Here is a 21,209-nt window from a genome sequence, read left to right as displayed (position 1 = left end):
TTGACAAATACATCCTTTTAGAAATGTGTGAGGAAGTAAGTTCTTTTCTTTTTGAAAAGTAGTGTATCTGTAAGGTTTGTGGCACAACAGAGAAATTAAATATTTTATTTGACTCCTTAAGGTCAAGACTCTGGTCTCCAGCTCACAGCTCTCTGTTACATTTCCATGGCCATTTTGTCCGATAGTATTATTGGATTTTTCTGTGCTATATTTGTATGTGTAGTTATTGTCTGCTGTATAAATCATTATAAATAAGTTTCTTTTCCTTGTGATGTCTCTGCTTAATAGTATTAAATAGGAGTAAAAGAAACCGCAGTTTTCTCAGTAATGTATTTCATGATATTTTCCCAACAAAACCCATGTTTGCATTCAAGTTTCTGTCACAGTTTGTACATAATATTTGCAACAACCATTATAAAAATTTTGCTGAATTTGTACTACAAGCCTCTCCAGTCCCAAATCCAAATTCATATATGATATCTTTGTATATGTGTGTATCAACATTCCTACAAAACCATGAGTTACATAATATATCCAAATGTAGGGAATTTCAGTGTGAGTCCTGACGTCCTATGCGTACTGCTGTACTTGCCCTACACAAGGTGAGTTTATATTAGTCACAGAAACATCTTAGCCAGTCATTACTGTGTAGTCGTCACATGTTGAACCCCTTGTTTTTGGTCTGTGAGGGTATAAAATGTCTCTCCTTTGTTACCTACAGTGAGGCTGACATTTGGTTAACTGAAATATACATTAATATAAATTTAAAAGGAAGACATTTTTATCCAAATCCACATTAATATGATGGGGGGAAAAATGTTCTAGTCATATAGGTGTAATGAACTTGTAATGAATGTTGCAAGGCTGTACTTCAGCTTCCCACATACAAGTGCGTAACTGATTATACATTATAAGAGGTATGAATAAAAAGACGTACATGAAGACTGTAATCTCAAGTGATCAACAGTAAACCTTCCTTAATGATATAACGGCATTTAACACCTCTGTAAGATAAAGACAAAGTTTCAGACAAGGCTGGAGAAAGTCAGGCAAAATCTTTCACTTTTACCTTTTTATTTAGATCATTCATCCTAAAGCTCTTGACTTGATAGGTTATTCAGATTATTTTCTACAGATTAGTATGAAGTCTCTCCTGTATTTAATTTGGTACATCAGAGTGAAGAAGGATAAACCCTCGTGTTTAATGTATAGAAGTGGCAATGGTTTGTTAGATTGCATATGTGATGTATGTGTAACTGAAGGCAAGCAGAAGTGCAGCTTTCTGATTGGTGCATGCATGTATATCTCTGATTGGTGGATTACACTTCTAATCAAACATAAGTCTTAAAAAGCGTCATTGACACAGCTGTGTAATTGATAAGGTAGGGTTACTGGGTTACTGACACAGGGGCGATTTCTGCCGAGTGTGTGTTAGGCTTTGCTAACTCTAACATGACAAGCGGAACATTCTGTCCTTCTCTTTTTCACTGTTTTCACTCTTCCAATTAACACTCTTTCCCTCTCTCACTCTGTCGCAGTGACTGCTGGGGGTGGATGGGGCGTGTGAGAGTGTGCGGTAGCGACTTGTGGCTAGTGCGAAAGCTCTGTGTGAATTTCACAGCAAATTTGCCAGTGTTAAATTAACACTGCATACTGTTTTTATAATTCTCACCTAATCAGCGTTACATTTAACACTTTGTAGAGTGCAATGCGTGTTGTTGTATAGTGTTAAATTTTATTAGCTCTTATAGTGTTCATTTGACACTATAGAGTGTTAGATCACTGAAACTCCACCTCTTCCCAGAATTCAAGCCCATATAAGTGACACACAGGTGCATAATGGGTGGCTTATGTCTGGGGCAGCTAAGTACTGTGTTTGATTAACCCACCGTCATGAAAAAGAGCAAAAAAGCAATAAGGTCTCTTGGTATGTAAACTTTAAATAATGTTAACTTTGATTTTTCTGAAGATCAGCACACTGTGTTTTGGTAAGCTGAATACATGCTTCTTCTTGATTCTTGCCTTACATGTGCTATGAAGTTGGGATTGGGTTAGAGAATGAATGTTTTAAAAATGTAATTATTAATTTCCTTTTTAAGCATGTATTAAACAATTTCCTTGCACTGGTATAAGAGTAAACTAATTAAGCTTTCTTGCAATCATCTGCAGTATGCAAGTGAATAAAATGTATGGTACCGTTCTTGGGGAAAACCAGGGAGAATCCACTGTGAAACAGCACTCTGCAAATTCTCTAAATGTGTTCCTAATGATAAGGCCAAGACTGGTAATCAAATTAGTCTCTCAGCAGGAGTGTTAGTGTAAAAGTAATGCCTATTAAAACAGATTATAAAGCTTGTTAGAATGCATGACATAATTATTAGCAGGGCTCAGAGAAGGTGAGGGCTCCCCTAGTGGCTACAGGAGTGCATTTTCCCTAAAGCAGATATAATGGGTGGTGGCCTTGTTGCTTTTAGACCACAACTTTGGATAGAAGAACAAATCAAATTATTTTGCTCATTTAATATTCAGATTGTTTATTGGGCTTAAATTTTAGAACACACCATGTTTTAGGATGGTATGTCATGGATATTAGTCTCTACCACATTTTAATGTTACAAATCTAGACCTTTTCCTATGCTTGAATTGATGTGTGCCAGGTGGTCTGAATAGTATAGTACTTATGATAGGTGTGTGATCCCAGAGGAATTTATGTGGATTCTGTTCAATGTGGCAAGTACATACAATACTGACATTTTTCCTGGGAGATGGTTTTACTCAGATTTATCATCCATTAGTATTTGCCTTATCATGGTATTTCTATCTAGCTCAAGAAAACTTCTTCAGAGAGCATCAATCGCTCACTAACCTACCAAAGCAGACCCCAGGAAAAATAATTCTAATAACTGCCCTACAAGCTTTACTAATATTTCTTATACTTGCTTTATTGAACACCATCATGGTGGATAAAAAAAAAATACAAATCTGTTGAAAGGCTGTACCATACCATGGTATGCAAATAAACATCCAGCATCATTACAGGGAAGTGGGTGGTACCAGGAGCTGCATAGCAAAGGTGTCGCAACTCTTGTAACATGTTTCCACATATAAAGCCCATCAACCAAGGTCAGAATGGGTGACCAAAATCGGCTTAGATCAACAAATACACCACACCTACAATTGAAAGATACAAGTACAAACTTTTTTCTGACAAAAGACTAACGTAAAAACCATACGCAATAAAAAGCAAGGTGCCGCTTAACAAATTAACACATGGGTCTTTGGTTTTCAAAAACAATCAGCACTGAGCTATAAAGACTTTGATGCACAATACGAAAAGGCTGAGGGGGCCTTTTTGGTCAGAGTCTTTCTCATGATGGTTGGTAAATAAGGACAGTTCTTATGATCCTCATATGAGTTCTTGTGTGCACATTAAAATGGCGCAGATAGGGGCCACCTATTATGCACCTGTGTGCCACCTATATGGGCTTAGAATCTGGGAAGAGGTGGAGTTGCAGTGATCTAACAGTCTATGGTGTCAACTGAACACTATAACAGCTAATACAATTTAACAATATACAACAACACTGGTTTGGTGAGAATTATATAAACACCATGCAGTGTTAATTTAACACTGGCAAATTTGCTGTATATGTGTGTATTGTCACGATCTAAGCCGGACGGAACGGCGATCGTGCGGGCAGGCAAACAAGAAACAGGCTGGAAGCCACAAATCAGGTCAAACGAGGGGTTTAATGGAAACGAAGGCACGGACATTCACTAACATCAGGTAACATAGGACGCTAACTTACATCAATGACGGACAAGGGGAACAGGTCAGACCAGGACTTAAAACACACAGAGACTAATCAAAGTAACAGACAAAGCTGGAGACGATCAGGGAAGCACACATGGGTAATCAGGGGGCGTGGCACACATGAGGAGCGGACGGGCCGGGCATGACATGTATGATCAGCAGGGTTTAAATATGAGTACAGTCGAATCTATTTCAATACATCTATATTGTACAGCACAATACGTTATACAGCACTATACACTATATACAATATCTATATAGTATCTAAGTAGTATTGCATTTGTAAAATCCAACTAGAAAACCCTTTGTCTCATGCTGTCTTGCCATGCTTCCCTGAAGATAATACTTGTCAAATTGGAACGAGTGTCTTCTGTTCAAGTAATTTAGCTGTATATAGCTTGATGAAAAATGGCAGGACCACAATTCCTGTCAATTAGCATAGCACCGCGCTAACAGACCGTCGCTGCTCTGGGTAAAATTGTTCTGAAACGTGTAGGAATTATTAGCTCAGGTAAATTTTAATATCTCCACCAATATGTTTTAAAATTAATTAACTTTAATTATTATTGAATGCTGATTATTAACCCATTGTTATGCTGAATGGTCGGCTCCTCCACACTCAATTTGCGAATCCCCGTGAGTCTGTTAGTGTGCCACTTAAATGGGATTTACTAATTACCAGTATCGCTTAGTAACCTGGGTTAGAAGGCTTGTCCAGAGAGCTGCATCACCAGGCAATGTAAACATTGCGAAGCTCCCCTGATGGTCGTGGAGAGAGAGTCTCGCGATATTTCAGGCGAATTTGAGGTTTCAGAGCTTAGTAGCCAGATCGCACATAGGCAGGGACTATTGTGAGCATTCAATGAACGGAGGCAGAAGTTGTGTAAAAGACATGCATTTATTCCTAGCTAACACTACAACTAACATAAGACAGACATTACACTTAACACAAACAACAAACACGAAATAACGGAATAGAAACAAACAGTGTAATTATGGAAATGCAATGACCAGATTTAAATGAGTAACCTTAAAAGGGAAATACTGTTCTGCAAAGCAAGCACAGTTTGTGTGAACACGACCCTAACGTCATATAGCAGGTTAAAAACAGCTTAGGTTGTTAGAATAAAAGGAAGTTGGTTTACTTGTTTGCAGAGTGGGGGGGGGGTCTTGGCAGTTGGTTGCAGAGACTGATGAGCTGATGGGTGATGGCACTCAGGGAGCTGCGGCGTTTGCAGCAGTTGTTGGAGTGGAGCCCCTTTGATCTCTGCAGATTTGCATTATTGTTTGATACATTCAATTAATGACAAGTAAATTACATTGTTTCAACCACTATGTGTAAATCAACAACACAATTATAAACTTAATTGTTAATTACTGATTAGGTAATGCATTTTGCATAACATCTATATTTCATTATTGATCACTGATTAGCATAATCAAGAATTTTCTATCACACTCCCCCCTTTGATACAATATGTCAAATTTTGTATCACACCATCGTTTCACTGTCAGTATCTTCCTCAGGGAGGAACAATTCTTTAAAACCTATGTAGTCGCCGCCATCAGTGGAGATTGTTGTCTCCTCTGAGCACTGCACACAGTCAGCCCTGGCAGGGAGTGCCGGTGGAGCGGCACCAATAGTATCAGTCCATTTTCCTTTGTCTTCCTCATTTCTCCAGCGGTGGTGCAGTGCGTCGACAGTGAGACAGATGAGCCCATGCAGTCACTCCTTCAACTTTCACAGCGTGTGGGGTGGCCAGCAGGACTTGGAATGGTCCTCTCCAGCGGGGTTGGTTCCAGTGGTTGCGTCTCAGGTCCTTGATCAGCACCCACTCCCCGGGTCGGACGAGCAATGTGTTCGGTCCCGCTGCTGGCTCAGTAGCGGCTTTGACCTGCTGATGGAGCTCCTTCAGAGTCTCCTGTAAGCTAGACAGATAGGTTAACAGATCGCCATCTACAGTTTCTAAGTTCACCCGTCCCCCTGGATACGGGACTGGCATTGGTCGTCCTGTCAATATTTCATGTGGTGCCAATCCTGTCTGCTGGTGTGGGCGGCCTCTCATTGCCCCCAACACAATCGGCAGGGCTGTCACCCAATCTAGTCCCGTGTCACTACACAGTTTTGCCAATTTTAATTTCAGAGTCTGGTTTGCTCTTTCAACAATCCCTCCACTCTGCGGGTGATAAGCGCAGTAGTGTCGAAGGTCGGTTTGGAACCACTCAGAGAGCTTGTGGACCACCTGATTAGAGAAATGTGTACCATTGTCAGTGGTAATGCGGGCTGGAACACCCCATCGTGGGGTTATCTCTTTTAACAGATTTTTCGCAACTATCTGGGCCGTTGCTTGCTTGGCCGGGAAGGCTTCCACCCATCTGGAAAAGAGATCAACAACCACCAGACAATAACGATAACCTCTACAGGGTGTTAGTTCTATGAAATCCATCTGCAAATGTTGGAAAGGACCCTCAGCTGGAGGAGTTGTGGCAGTTGGTGGCTTCAATGCACGACCCATGTTGTGAGTCATACATGTGGAACACCTGGAAATGAAAGTTTGAGCATAAGCCGTGAATGAAGGGGCGGCCCAGAGTCTCTGGACCAACTGAACCATTGAATCGCGTGAGGCATGGTCCAATCCATGGGCCACCTTTGCCAGTCCTGGAAAGGCAGACTTTGGGAGGAAAGGAAGGTTAATGTTTGTTCCCTCCAGTCCCCATCACTCCCCAACACTCCAGCTTTCCGTTTCCAGTGTCCTTTTTCCTCCGGCGTTGCCCCTGTCTGCAGGAGAGAAAGGTCAGCAGGATTAGTAGTAATGCACATCATCAACTTAAGTTCATATGCTAACTTTTTCTATTCCATCCTATCTTACCCATTCTAATCCTACCACATCCTATTCTATCTTACAATTGGCATTCCTATCCTACCTTATCCTACTCTATTATATCTTAGCCGTTCCTATCCTATCTTATCCTATCCTACACATTCTTATCCTACATAATCCTATTCTATCTTACCTTAGCCATTCCTATCCTATCTTGGACTATTCTATCATACCTTAGCCATTTTTATCCTACCTTATCTAATTCTATCTTATATTAGCCGTTCCTATACTACCTTATCCTATCATATCTTTGCCATTTTCATCCTACCAAATCCTATTCTATCTTAGCATACCCGTTGCTATCCTACCAAATGCTATCTTAGCCGTTCCTATCTTATACGATTCTATCATACCTCAGCTGTTCCTATCGTACCTTATCCTATTCTATCTTATATTACTCTTTCCTAACCAGCTTATTCTATCATATCTTAGCCGTTCCTATGCTACCTTATCCTATTCTATCTTACCTTTATCCATTCCTATCCTACCTTATCCTATCCTATAATGTCTTAGCCGTTTATATGCTACCACATCCTATTCTATCATACCTTAGCCATTCCTATCCTACCTTATCATATTCTGTCTTATATTAGCCGTTCCAAACCAGCTTATTCCCTCATATCTTAACCGTTCCTATACTACCTTATCCTATTTTATCAAATCTTAGCCATTCTTATCCTACCACATCCTACTCTCTTACCTTACCCGTTACTATCCTACCTAATGCTATCTTAGCCGTTCCTATCTTATCCGATTATATCATACCTTAGCCGTTCCTAACCTATCTTATCCTATCTTACACATTCTTATCCTACCACATCCTATTCTATCTTGCCCTAGTCATTCCAATCCTACCTTATACTATTCTATCTCATATTACTCTTTCCTAACCAGCTTATTTTATCATATCTTAGCCGTTCCTATGCTACCTTATCCTATTCTATCTTACCTTTAGCCATTGCTATCGTACCTTATTCTATTCTATCATATCTTAGCCGTTCATATACTACCTTATTCTATTCCATCCTATCTTACCCATTCTAATCCAACCACATGCTATTCTATCTTACAATTGGCATTCCTATCCTACCTTATCCTATTCTATCATATCTTAGCCGTTCCTATCCTACCTTATTCTATCTTACACATTCTTATCCGACCACATCCGATTCCATCTTACCTTAACCATTCCTATCCTACCTTACCCTATTCTATCATATCTTACCCGTTCCTTTCCTACCTCATCCTATTCCATCCTATCTTACCCATTCTAATCCTACCACATCCTATTCTATCTTAAAATTGGCATTCCTATCATACCTTATCCTATTCTATTATATCTTAGCCGTTCCTATCCTATCTTATCCTATCCTACACATTCTTATCCTACCACATCATATCCTATCTTACCTTAACCATTCCTATGCTACCTTATCCTATTCAATCTTACCTTAGCCATTCCTATCCTATCTTGGCCTATTCTATCATACCTTAGCCATTTTCATCCTACCACATCCTATTCTATCTTAGCTTACCCGTTGCTATCCTACCTAATTCTATCTTAGCCGTTCCTATCTTATACGATTCTATAATACCTCAGCTGTTCCTATCCTACCTTATACTATTCTATCTTAAATTACTCCTTACTAACCAGCATATTCTATCATATCTTAGCCGTTCCTATGCTACCTAATCCTATTCTATATTACCTTCAGCCATTGCTATCCTACCTTATTCTATTCTATCATATCTTAGCCGTTCATATGCTACCTTATTCTATTCCATCCTATCTTACCCATTCTAATCCTACCACATGCTATTCTATCTTACAATTGGCATTCCTATCCTACCTTATCCTATTCTTTTATATCTTAGCCGTTCCTATCCTACCTTATCCTATCTTACACATTCTTATCCTACCACATCCTATCCTATCTTACCTTAACCATTCCTATCCTACCTTACCCTTTTCTATCATATCTTACCCGTTCCTTTCCTACCTTATCCTATTCCATCCTATCTTACACATTCTAATCCTACCATATCCTATTCTATCTTACAATTGGCATTCCTATCCTACCTTATCCTATTCTATTATATCTAAGCCGTTCCTATCCTACCTTATCCTATCTTACACATTCTTATCCTACCACATCCTATTCTATCTTACCTTAACCATTCCTATCCTACCTTATCCTATTCTATTATATCTTAGCCGTTCCAATCCTATCTTATCCTATCCTACACATTCTTATCCTACCACATCATATCCTATCTTACCTTAACCATTCCTATCCTACCTTATCCTATTCAATCTTACCTTAGCCATTCCTATCCTATCTTGGCCTATTCTATCATACCTTAGCCATTTTTATCCTACCTTATCTTATTCTATCTTAGCTTAACCGTTGCTATCCTACCTAATTCTATCTTAGCCATTCCTATCTTATACGATTCTATCATACCTCAGCTGTTCCTATCGTACCTTATCCTATTCTATCTTAAATTACTCTTTACTAACCAGCATATTCTATCATATCTTAGCCGTTCCTATGCTACCTTATCCTATTCTATATTACCTTCAGCCATTGCTATCCTACCTTATTCTATTCTATCATATCTTAGCCGTTCATATGCTGCCTTATTCTATTCTATCATATCTTAGCCGTTCATATGCTACCTTATTCTATTCCATCCTATCTTACCCATTCTAATCCTACCACATGCTATTCTATCTTACAATTGGCATTCCAATCCTACCTTATACTATTCTATCTTAAATTACTCTTTACTAACCAGCATATTCTATCATATCTTAGCCGTTCCTATGCTACCTTATCCTATTCTATCTTACCTTTAGCCATTGCTATCCTACCTTATTCTATTCTATCTTGCAATTGGCATTCCTATCCTACCTTATCCTATTCTATCATATCTTAGCCGTTCCTATCCTACCTTATCCTATCTTACACATTCTTATCCTACCACATCCTATTCTATCTTACCTTAACCATTCCTTTCCTACCTTATTCTATTCCATCCTATCTTACCCATTCTAATCCTAACACATGCTATTCTATCTTACAATTGGCATTCCTATCCTACCTTATCCTATTCTTTTATATCTTAGCCGTTCCTATCCTATCTTATCCTATCCTACACATTCTTATCCTACCACATCCTATTATATCTTGCCCTAGTCATTCCAATCCTACCTTATACTATTCTGTCTCATATTACTCTTTCCTAACCAGCTTATTTTATCATATCTTAGCCGTTCCTATGCTACCTTATCCTATTCTATCTTACCTTTAGCCATTGCTATCGTACCTTATTCTATTCTATCATATCTTAGCCGTTCATATGCTACCTTATTCTATTCCATCCTATCTTACCCATTCTAATCCAACCACATGCTATTCTATCTTACAATTGGCATTCCTATCCTACCTTATCCTATTCTTTTATATCTTAGCCGTTCCTATCCTATCTTATCCTATCCTACACATTCTTATCCTACTACATCCTATCCTATCTTACCTTAACCATTCCTATCCTACCTTAACCTATTCTATCATATCTTACCCGTTCCTTTCCTACCTTATCCTATTCCATCCTATCTTACCCATTCTAATCCTACCACATCCTACTCTATCTTACCTTACCCGTTACTATCCTACCTAATGCTATCTTAGCCGTTCCTATCTTATCCGATTATATCATACCTTAGCCGTTCCTAACCTATCTTATCCTATCTTACACATTCTTATCCTACCACATCCTATGCTATCTTGCCCTAGTCATTCCAATCCTACCTTATACTATTCTATCTCATATTACTCTTTCCTAACCAGCTTATTTTATCATATCTTAGCCGTTCCTATGCTACCTTATCCTATTCTATCTTACCTTTAGCCATTGCTATCGTACCTTATTCTATTCTATCATATCTTAGCCGTTAATATACTACCTTATTCTATTCCATCCTATCTTACCCATTCTAATCCAACCACATGCTATTCTATCTTACAATTGGCATTCCTATCCTACCTTATCCTATTCTATCATATCTTAGCCGTTCCTATCCTACCTTATTCTATCTTACACATTCTTATCCGACCACATCCGATTCCATCTTACCTTAACCATTCCTATCCTACCTTACCCTATTCTATCATATCTTACCCGTTCCTTTCCTACCTCATCCTATTCCATCCTATCTTACCCATTCTAATCCTACCACATCCTATTCTATCTTAAAATTGGCATTCCTATCATACCTTATCCTATTCTATTATATCTTAGCCGTTCCTATCCTATCTTATCCTATCCTACACATTCTTATCCTACAACATCCAATCCTATCTTACCTTAACCATTCCTATCCTACCTTATCCTATTATATCTTACCTTAGCCATTCCTATCCTATCTTGGCCTATTCTATCATACCTTAGCCATTTTTATCCTACCTTATCTTATTCTATCTCATATTAGCCGTTCCTATACTACCTTATCCTATCATGTCTTTGCCATTTTCATCCTAGCAAACCCTATTCTATCTTAGCTTACCCGTTGCTATCGTACCTAATGCTATCTTAGCCGTTCCTATCTAATCCGATTATATCATACCTTAGCCGTTCCTAACCTACCTTATCCTATCTTATACATTCTTATCCTACCACATCCTATTCTATCTTGCCCTAGTCATTCCAATCCTACCTTATACTATTCTATCTCAAATTACTCTTTCCTAACCAGCATATTCTATCATATCTTATCCGTTCCTATGCTACCTTATCCTATTCTATCATATCTTACCCGTTCCTTTCCTACCTAATCCTATTCCATCCTATCTTACCCATTCTAATCCTACCACATCCTATTCTATCTTACAATTGGCATTCCTATCATACCTTATCCTATTCTATTATATCTTAGCCGTTCCTATCCTATCTTATCCTATCTTACACATTCTTATCCTACCACATCCTATTCTATCTTGCCCTAGTCATTCCAATCCTACCTAATACTATTCTATATTAAATTACTCTTTACTAACCAGCATATTCTATCATATCTTAGCCGTTCCTATCCTATCTTATCCTATCCTACACATTCTTATCCTACCACATCATATCCTATCTTACCTTAACCATTCCTATGCTACCTTATCCTATTCTATCTTACCTTAGCCATTCCTATCCTATCTTGGCCTATTCTATCATACCTTAGCCATTTTCATCCTACCACATCCTATTCTATCTTAGCTTACCCGTTGCTATCCCACCTAATTCTATCTTAGCCGTTCCTATCTTATACGATTCTATAATACCTCAGCTGTTCCTATCCTACCTTATACTAATCTATCTTAAATTACTCTTTACTAACCAGCATATTCTATCATATCTTAGCCGTTCCTATGCTACCTTATCCTATTCTATATTACCTTCAGCCATTGCTATCCTACCTTATCCTATCCTATAATATCTTAGCCGTTCCTATCCTATCTTATCCTATACTACACATTCTTATCCTACCACATCCTATCCTATCTTACCTTAACCATTCCTATCCTACCTTACCCTTTTCTATCATATCTTACCCGTTCCTTTCCTACCTTATCCTATTCCATCCTATCTTACACATTCTAATCCTACCATATCCTATTCTATCTTACAATTGGCATTCCTATCCTACCTTATCCTATTCTATTATATCTAAGCCGTTCCTATCCTACCTTATCCTATCTTACACATTCTTATCCTACCACATCCTATCCTATCTTACCTTAACCATTCCTATCCTACCTTACCCTTTTCTATCATATCTTACCCGTTCCTTTCCTACCTTATCCTATTCCATCCTATCTTACACATTCTAATCCTACCATATCCTATTCTATCTTACAATTGGCATTCCTATCCTACCTTATCCTATTCTATTATATCTAAGCCGTTCCTATCCTACCTTATCCTATCTTACACATTCTTATCCTACCACATCCTATTCTATCTTACCTTAACCATTCCTATCCTACCTTATCCTATTCTATTATATCTTAGCCGTTCCAATCCTATCTTATCCTATCCTACACATTCTTATCCTACCACATCATGACCTATCTTACCTTAACCATTCCTATCCTACCTTATCCTATTCTATCTTACCTTCGCCATTCCTATCCTATCTTGGCCTATTCTATCATACCTTATCCTATTCTATTATATCTTAGCCGTTCCTATCCTATCTTATCCTATCCTACACATTCTTATCCTACAACATCCTATCCTATCTTACCTTAACCATTCCTATCCTACCTTATCCTATTCAATCTTACCTTAGCCATTCCTATCCTAGCTTGGCCTATTCTATCATACCTTAGCCATTTTTATCCTACCTTATCTTATTCTATCTTAGCTTAACCGTTGCTATCCTACCTAATTCTATCTTAGCCATTCCTATCTTATACGATTCTATCATACCTCAGCTGTTCCTATCGTACCTTATCCTATTCTATCTTATATTACTCTTTCCTAACCAGCTTATTCTATCATATCTTAGCCGTTCCTATGCTACCTTATCCTGTTCTATCTTACCTTAGCCATCCCTATGCTACCTTCTCCTATTCTATCTTACCTTTATCCATTCCTATCCTACCTTATCCTATCCAATAATATCTTAGCCGTTCATATGCTACCACATCCTATGCTATCATACCATAGCCATTCCTATCCTACCTTTTCATATTCTACCTTTTCATATTCACATCCTACTCTATCTTACCTTACCCGTTGCTATCCTACCAAATGCTATCTTAGCCGTTCCTATCTTATACGATTATATCATACCTTAGCCGTTCCTAACCTACCTTATCCTATCTTACACATTCTTATCCTACCACATCGTATTCTATCTTGCCCTAGTCATTCCAAACCTACCTTATACTATTCTATCTTAAATTACTCTTTACTAACCAGCATATTCTATCATATCTTAGCCGTTCCTATGCTACCTTATCCTATTCTATATTACCTTTAGCCATTACTATCCTACCTTATTCTATTCTATCATATCTTAGCCGTTCATATGCTACCTTATTCTATTCCATCCTATCTTACCCATTCTAATCCTACCACATGCTATTCTATCTTACAATTGGCATTCCAATCCTACCTTATACTATTCTATCTTAAATTACTCTTTACTAACCAGCATATTCTATCATATCTTAGCCGTTCCTATCCTATCTTATCCTATCCTACACATTCTTATCCTACCACATCATATCCTATCTTACCTTAACCATTCCTATGCTACCTTATCCTATTCTATCTTACCTTAGCCATTCCTATCCTATCTTGGCCTATTCTATCATACCTTAGCCATTTTCATCCTACCACATCCTATTCTATCTTAGCTTACCCGTTGCTATCCCACCTAATTCTATCTTAGCCGTTCCTATCTTATACGATTCTATAATACCTCAGCTGTTCCTATCCTACCTTATACTATTCTATCTTAAATTACTCTTTACTAACCAGCATATTCTATCATATCTTAGCCGTTCCTATGCTACCTTATCCTATTCTATATTACCTTCAGCCATTGCTATCCTACCTTATTCTATTCTATCATATCTTAGCCGTTCATATGCTACCTTATTCTATTCCATCCTATCTTACCCATTCTAATCCTACCACATGCTATTCTATCTTACAATTGGCATTCCTATCCTACCTTATCCTATTCTTTTATATCTTAGCCGTTCCTACCCTACCTTATACTATCTTACACATTCTTATCCTACCACATCCTATCCTATCTTACCTTAACCATTCCTATCCTACCTTATCCTATTCTATTATATCTTAGCCGTTCCAATCCTATCTTATCCTATCCTACACATTCTTATCCTACCACATCATATCCTATCTTACCTTAACCATTCCTATCCTACCTTATACTATTCTATCTTAAATTACTCTTTACTAACCAGCATATTCTATCATATCTTAGCCGTTCCTATGCTACCTTATCCTATTCTATATTACCTTTAGCCATTACTATCCTACCTTATTCTATTCTATCATATCTTAGCCGTTCATATGCTACCTTATTCTATTCCATCCTATCTTACCCATTCTAATCCTACCACATGCTATTCTATCTTACAATTGGCATTCCAATCCTACCTTATACTATTCTATCTTAAATTACTCTTTACTAACCAGCATATTCTATCATATCTTAGCCGTTCCTATGCTACCTTATCCTATTCTATCTTACCTTTAGCCATTGCTATCCTACCTTATTCTATTCTATCTTGCAATTGGCATTCCTATCCTACCTTATCCTATTCTATCATATCTTAGCCGTTCCTATCCTACCTTATCCTATCTTACACATTCTTATCCTACCACATCCTATTCTATCTTACCTTAACCATTCCTATCCTACCTTACCCTTTTCTATCATATCTTACCCGTTCCTTTCCTACCTTATTCTATTCCATCCTATCTTACCCATTCTAATCCTAACACATGCTATTCTATCTTACAATTGGCATTCCTATCCTACCTTATCCTATTCTTTTATATCTTAGCCGTTCCTATCCTATCTTATCCTATCCTACACATTCTTATCCTACCACATCCTATTATATCTTGCCCTAGTCATTCCAATCCTACCTTATGCTATTCTATCTCATATTACTCTTTCCTAACCAGCTTATTTTATCATATCTTAGCCGTTCCTATGCTACCTTATCCTATTCTATCTTACCTTTAGCCATTGCTATCGTACCTTATTCTATTCTATCATATCTTAGCCGTTCATATGCTACCTTATTCTATTCCATCCTATCTTACCCATTCTAATCCAACCACATGCTATTCTATCTTACAATTGGCATTCCTATCCTACCTTATCCTATTCTTTTATATCTTAGCCGTTCCTATCCTATCTTATCCTATCCTACACATTCTTATCCTACTACATCCTATCCTATCTTAACCATTCCTATCCTACCTTAACCTATTCTATCATATCTTACCCGTTCCTTTCCTACCTTATCCTATTCCATCCTATCTTACCCATTCTAATCCAACCACATCCTATTCTATCTTACATTTGGCATTCCTATCCTATCTTATCCTATTCTATTATATCTTAGCCGTTCCTATCCTATCTTATCCTATCCTACACATTCTTATCCTACAACATTCTATCCTATCTTACCTTAACCATTCCTATCCTACCTTATCCTATTCTATCTTACCTTAGCCATTCCTATCCTATCTTGGCCTATTCTATCATACCTTAGCCATTTTTATCCTATCTTATCTTATTCTATCTCATATTAGCCGTTCCTATACTACCTTATCCTATCATGCCTTTGCCATTTTCATCGTACCATATCCTATTCAATCTTAGCTTACCCGTTGCTATCGTACCTAATGCTCTTAGCCGTTCCTATTTAATCCGATTATATCATACCTTAGCCGTTCCTAACCTACCTTATCCTATCTTACACATTCTTATCCTACCACATCCTATTCTATCTTGCCCTAGTCATTCCAATCCTACCTTATACTATTCTATCTCAAATTACTCTTTCCTAACCAGCATATTCTATCATATCTTATCCGTTCCTATGCTACCTTATCCTATTCTATCATATCTTACCCGTTCCTTTCCTACCTCATCCTATTCCATCCTATCTTACACATTCTTATCCTACCACATCCTATTCTATCTTGCCCTAGTCATTCCAATCCTACCTAATACTATTCTATATTAAATTACTCTTTACTAACCAGCATATTCTATCATATCTTAGCCGTTCCTATCCTATCTTATCCTATCCTACACATTCTTATCCTACCACATCATATCCTATCTTAACTTAACCATTCCTATGCTACCTTATCCTATTCTATCTTACCTTAGCCATTCCTATCCTATCTTGGCCTATTCTATCATACCTTAGCAATTTTCATCCTACCACATCCTATTCTATCTTAGCTTACCCGTTGCTATCCTACCTAATTCTATCTTAGCCGTTCCTATCTTATACGATTCTATAATACCTCAGCTGTTCCTATCCTACCTTATACTATTCTATCTTAAATTACTCTTTACTAACCAGCATATTCTATCATATCTTAGCCGTTCCTATGCTACCTTATCCTATTCTATATTACCTTCAGCCATTGCTATCCTACCTTATTCTATTCTATCATATCTTAGCCGTTCATATGCTACCTTATTCTATTCCATCCTATCTTACCCATTCTAATCCTACCACATGCTATTCTATCTTACAATTGGCATTCCTATTCTACCTTATCCTATTCTTTTATATCTTAGCCGTTCCTATCCTACCTTATCCTATCTTACACATTCTTATCCTACCACATCCTATCCTATCTTACCTTAACCATTCCTATCCTACCTTACCCTTTTCTATCATATCTTACCCGTTCCTTTCCTACCTTATCCTATTCCATCCTATCTTACACATTCTAATCCTACCATATCCTATTCTATCTTACAATTGGCATTCCTATCCTACCTTATCCTATTCTATTATATCTAAGCCGTTCCAATCCTACCTTATCCTATCTTACACATTCTTATCCTACCACATCCTATTCTATCTTACCTTAACCATTCCTATCCTACCTTATCCTATTCTATTATATCTTAGCCGTTCCAATCCTATCTTATCCTATCCTACACATTCTTATCCTACCACATCATATCCTATCTTACCTTAACCATTCCTATCCTACCTTATCCTATTCTATCTTACCTTCGCCATTCCTATCCTATCTTGGCCTATTCTATCATACCTTATCCTATTCTATTATATCTTAGCCGTTCCTATCCTATCTTATCCTATCCTACACATTCTTATCCTACAACATCCTATCCTATCTTACCTTAACCATTCCTATCCTACCTTATCCTATTCAATCTTACCTTAGCCATTCCTATCCTATCTTGGCCTATTCTATCATACCTTAGCCATTTTTATCCTACCTTATCTTATTCTATCTTAGCTTAACCGTTGCTATCCTACCTAATTCTATCTTAGCCGTTCCTATCTTATACGATTCTATCATACCTCAGCTGTTCCTATCGTACCATATCCTATTCTATCTTATATTACTCTTTCCTAACCAGCTTATTCTATCATATCTTAGCCGTTCCTATGCTACCTTCTCCTATTCTATCTTACCTTAGCCATTCCTATGCTACCTTCTCCTATTCTATCTTACCTTTATCCATTCCTATCCTACCTTATCCTATCCTATAATGTCGTAGCCGTTCATATGCTACCACATCCTATTCTATCATACCTTAGCCATTCCTATCCTATTTTATCTTATTCTGTCTCATATTAGCCGTTCCAAACCAGCTTATTCCCTCATATCTTAGCCGTTCCTATACTACCTTATCCTATTTTATCATATCTTAGCCATTCTTATCCTACCACATCCTGCTCTATCTTACGTTACCCGTTGCTATCCAACCAAATGCTATCTTAGCCGTTCCTATCTTATCCGATTATATCATACCTTAGCCGTTCGTAACCTACCTTATCTTATCTTACACATTCTTATCCTACCACATCCTATTCTATCTTGCCCTAGTCATTCCAATCCTACCTTATACTATTCTATCTCATATTACTCTTTCCTAACCAGCTTATTCTATCATATCTTAGCCGTTCCTATGCTACCTTATCCTATTCTATCTTACAATTGGCATTCCTATCCTACCTTATCCTATTCTATCTTACCTTAACCATTCCTATCCTACCTTAGCCTATACTATCATATCTTACCCGTTCCTTTCCTACCTTATCCTATTCCATCCTATCTTACCCATTCTTATCCTACCACATCCTATCCTATCTTACCTTAACCTTTCCTATCCTACCTTATCCTATTCTATCTTACCTTAGCCATTCCTATCCTATCTTGGCCTATTCTATCATACCTTAGCCATTTTTATCCTACCTTATCTTATTCTATCTTATATTAGCCGTTCCTATACCACCTTATCCTATCATATCTTTGCCATTTTCATCCTACCACATCCTATTCTATCTTAGCTTACCCGTTGCTATCCTACCTAATGCTATCTTAGCCGTTCCTATCTTATACGATTCTATCATACCTCAGCTGTTCCTATCGTACCTTATCCTATTCTATCTTATATTACTCTTTCCTAACCAGCTTATTCTATCATATCTTAGCCGTTCCTATGCTACCTTATCCAATTCTATCTTTCCTTTAGCCATTGCTATCCTACCTTATTGTATTCTATCATATCTTAGCCGTTCATATGCTACCTAATTCTATTCCATCCTATCTTACCCATTCTAATCCTACCACATGCTATTCTATCTTACAATTGGCATTCCTATCCTACCTTATCCTATTCTATCATATCATAGCCATTCCTGTCCTACCTTATCCTATCTTACACATTATTATCCTACCACATCCTATTCTATCTTACCTTAACCATTCCTATCCTACCTTAGCCTATTCTATCATATCTTACCCGTTCCTTTCCGACCTTATCCTATTCCATCCTATCTTACCCATTCTAATCCTACCACATCCTATCCTACCTTATCCTATTCTATTATATCTTAGCCGTTCCTATCCTATCTTATCCTATACTACACATTCTTATCCTACCACATCCTATCCTATCTTACCTTAACCATTCCTATCCTACCTTACCCTTTTCTATCATATCTTACCCGTTCCTTTCCTACCTTATCCTATTCCATCCTATCTTACACATTCTAATCCTACCATATCCTATTCTATCTTACAATTGGCATTCCTATCCTACCTTATCCTATTCTATTATATCTAAGCCGTTCCTATCCTACCTTATCCTATCTTACACATTCTTATCCTACCACATCCTATCCTATCTTACCTTAACCATTCCTATCCTACCTTACCCTTTTCTATCATATCTTACCCGTTCCTTTCCTACCTTATCCTATTCCATCCTATCTTACACATTCTAATCCTACCATATCCTATTCTATCTTACAATTGGCATTCCTATCCTACCTTATCCTATTCTATTATATCTAAGCCGTTCCTATCCTACCTTATCCTATCTTACACATTCTTATCCTACCACATCCTATTCTATCTTACCTTAACCATTCCTATCCTACCTTATCCTATTCTATTATATCTTAGCCGTTCCAATCCTATCTTATCCTATCCTACACATTCTTATCCTACCACATCATATCCTATCTTACCTTAACCATTCCTATCCTACCTTATCCTATTCTATCTTACCTTCGCCCTTCCTATCCTATCTTGGCCTATTCTATCATACCTTATCCTATTCTATTATATCTTAGCCGTTCCTATCCTATCTTATCCTATCCTACACATTCTTATCCTACAACATCCTATCCTATCTTACCTTAACCATTCCTATCCTACCTTATCCTATTCAATCTTACCTTAGCCATTCCTATCCTATCTTGGCCTATTCTATCATACCTTAGCCATTTTTATCCTACCTTATCTTATTCTATCTTAGCTTAACCGTTGCTATCCTACCTAATTCTATCTTAGCCATTCCTATCTTATACGATTCTATCATACCTCAGCTGTTCCTATCGTACCTTATCCTATTCTATCTTATATTACTCTTTCCTAACCAGCTTATTCTATCATATCTTAGCCGTTCCTATGCTACCTTATCCTGTTCTATCTTACCTTAGCCATCCCTATGCTACCTTCTCCTATTCTATCTTACCTTTATCCATTCCTATCCTACCTTATCCTATCCAATAATATCTTAGCCGTTCATATGCTACCACATCCTATGCTATCATACCATAGCCATTCCTATCCTACCTTTTCATATTCTACCTTTTCATATTCACATCCTACTCTATCTTACCTTACCCGTTGCTATCCTACCAAATGCTATCTTAGCCGTTCCTATCTTATACGATTATATTATACCTTAGCCGTTCCTAACCTACCTTATCCTATCTTACACATTCTTATCCTACCACATCGTATTCTATCTTGCCCTAGTCATTCCAATCCTACCTTATACTATTCTATCTTAAATTACTCTTTACTAACCAGCATATTCTATCATATCTTAGCCGTTCCTATGCTACCTTATCCTATTCTATATTACCTTTAGCCATTACTATCCTACCTTATTCTATTCTATCATATCTTAGCCGTTCATATGCTACCTTATTCTATTCCATCCTATCTTACCCATTCTAATCCTACCACATGCTATTCTATCTTACAATTGGCATTCCAATCCTACCTTATACTATTCTATCTTAAATTACTCTTTACTAACCAGCATATTCTATCATATCTTAGCCGTTCCTATCCTACCTTATCCTATCTTACACATTCTTATCCTACCACATCCTATTCTATCTTACCTTAACCATTCCTATCCTACCTTACCCTTTTCTATC

At 37.5% G+C, this 21,209-nt stretch overlaps 1 long non-coding RNA gene across 1 annotated transcript; it reads right to left on the bottom strand.

Moving 5' to 3' along the window:
• Positions 1 to 7,233: 7,233 nt before the first annotated feature.
• Positions 7,234 to 20,723, bottom strand: LOC125722725 (uncharacterized). Its single transcript, XR_007386537.1, has 4 exons — positions 20,084 to 20,723; positions 17,381 to 17,720; positions 10,747 to 11,610; positions 7,234 to 8,546 (listed from the first exon to the last, which is right to left on the bottom strand). It is a non-coding gene; the product is annotated as an uncharacterized LOC125722725 (long non-coding RNA).
• Positions 20,724 to 21,209: the final 486 nt, after the last annotated feature.

Source organism: Brienomyrus brachyistius, unplaced genomic scaffold (assembly GCF_023856365.1).
Source record: "Brienomyrus brachyistius isolate T26 unplaced genomic scaffold, BBRACH_0.4 scaffold41, whole genome shotgun sequence".
In the NCBI taxonomy this organism is placed as follows: domain Eukaryota; kingdom Metazoa; phylum Chordata; class Actinopteri; order Osteoglossiformes; family Mormyridae; genus Brienomyrus; species Brienomyrus brachyistius.
The sequence above is the reverse complement of the archived record's forward strand: the minus strand, read 5'-3'. Positions and strand labels throughout refer to the sequence as shown.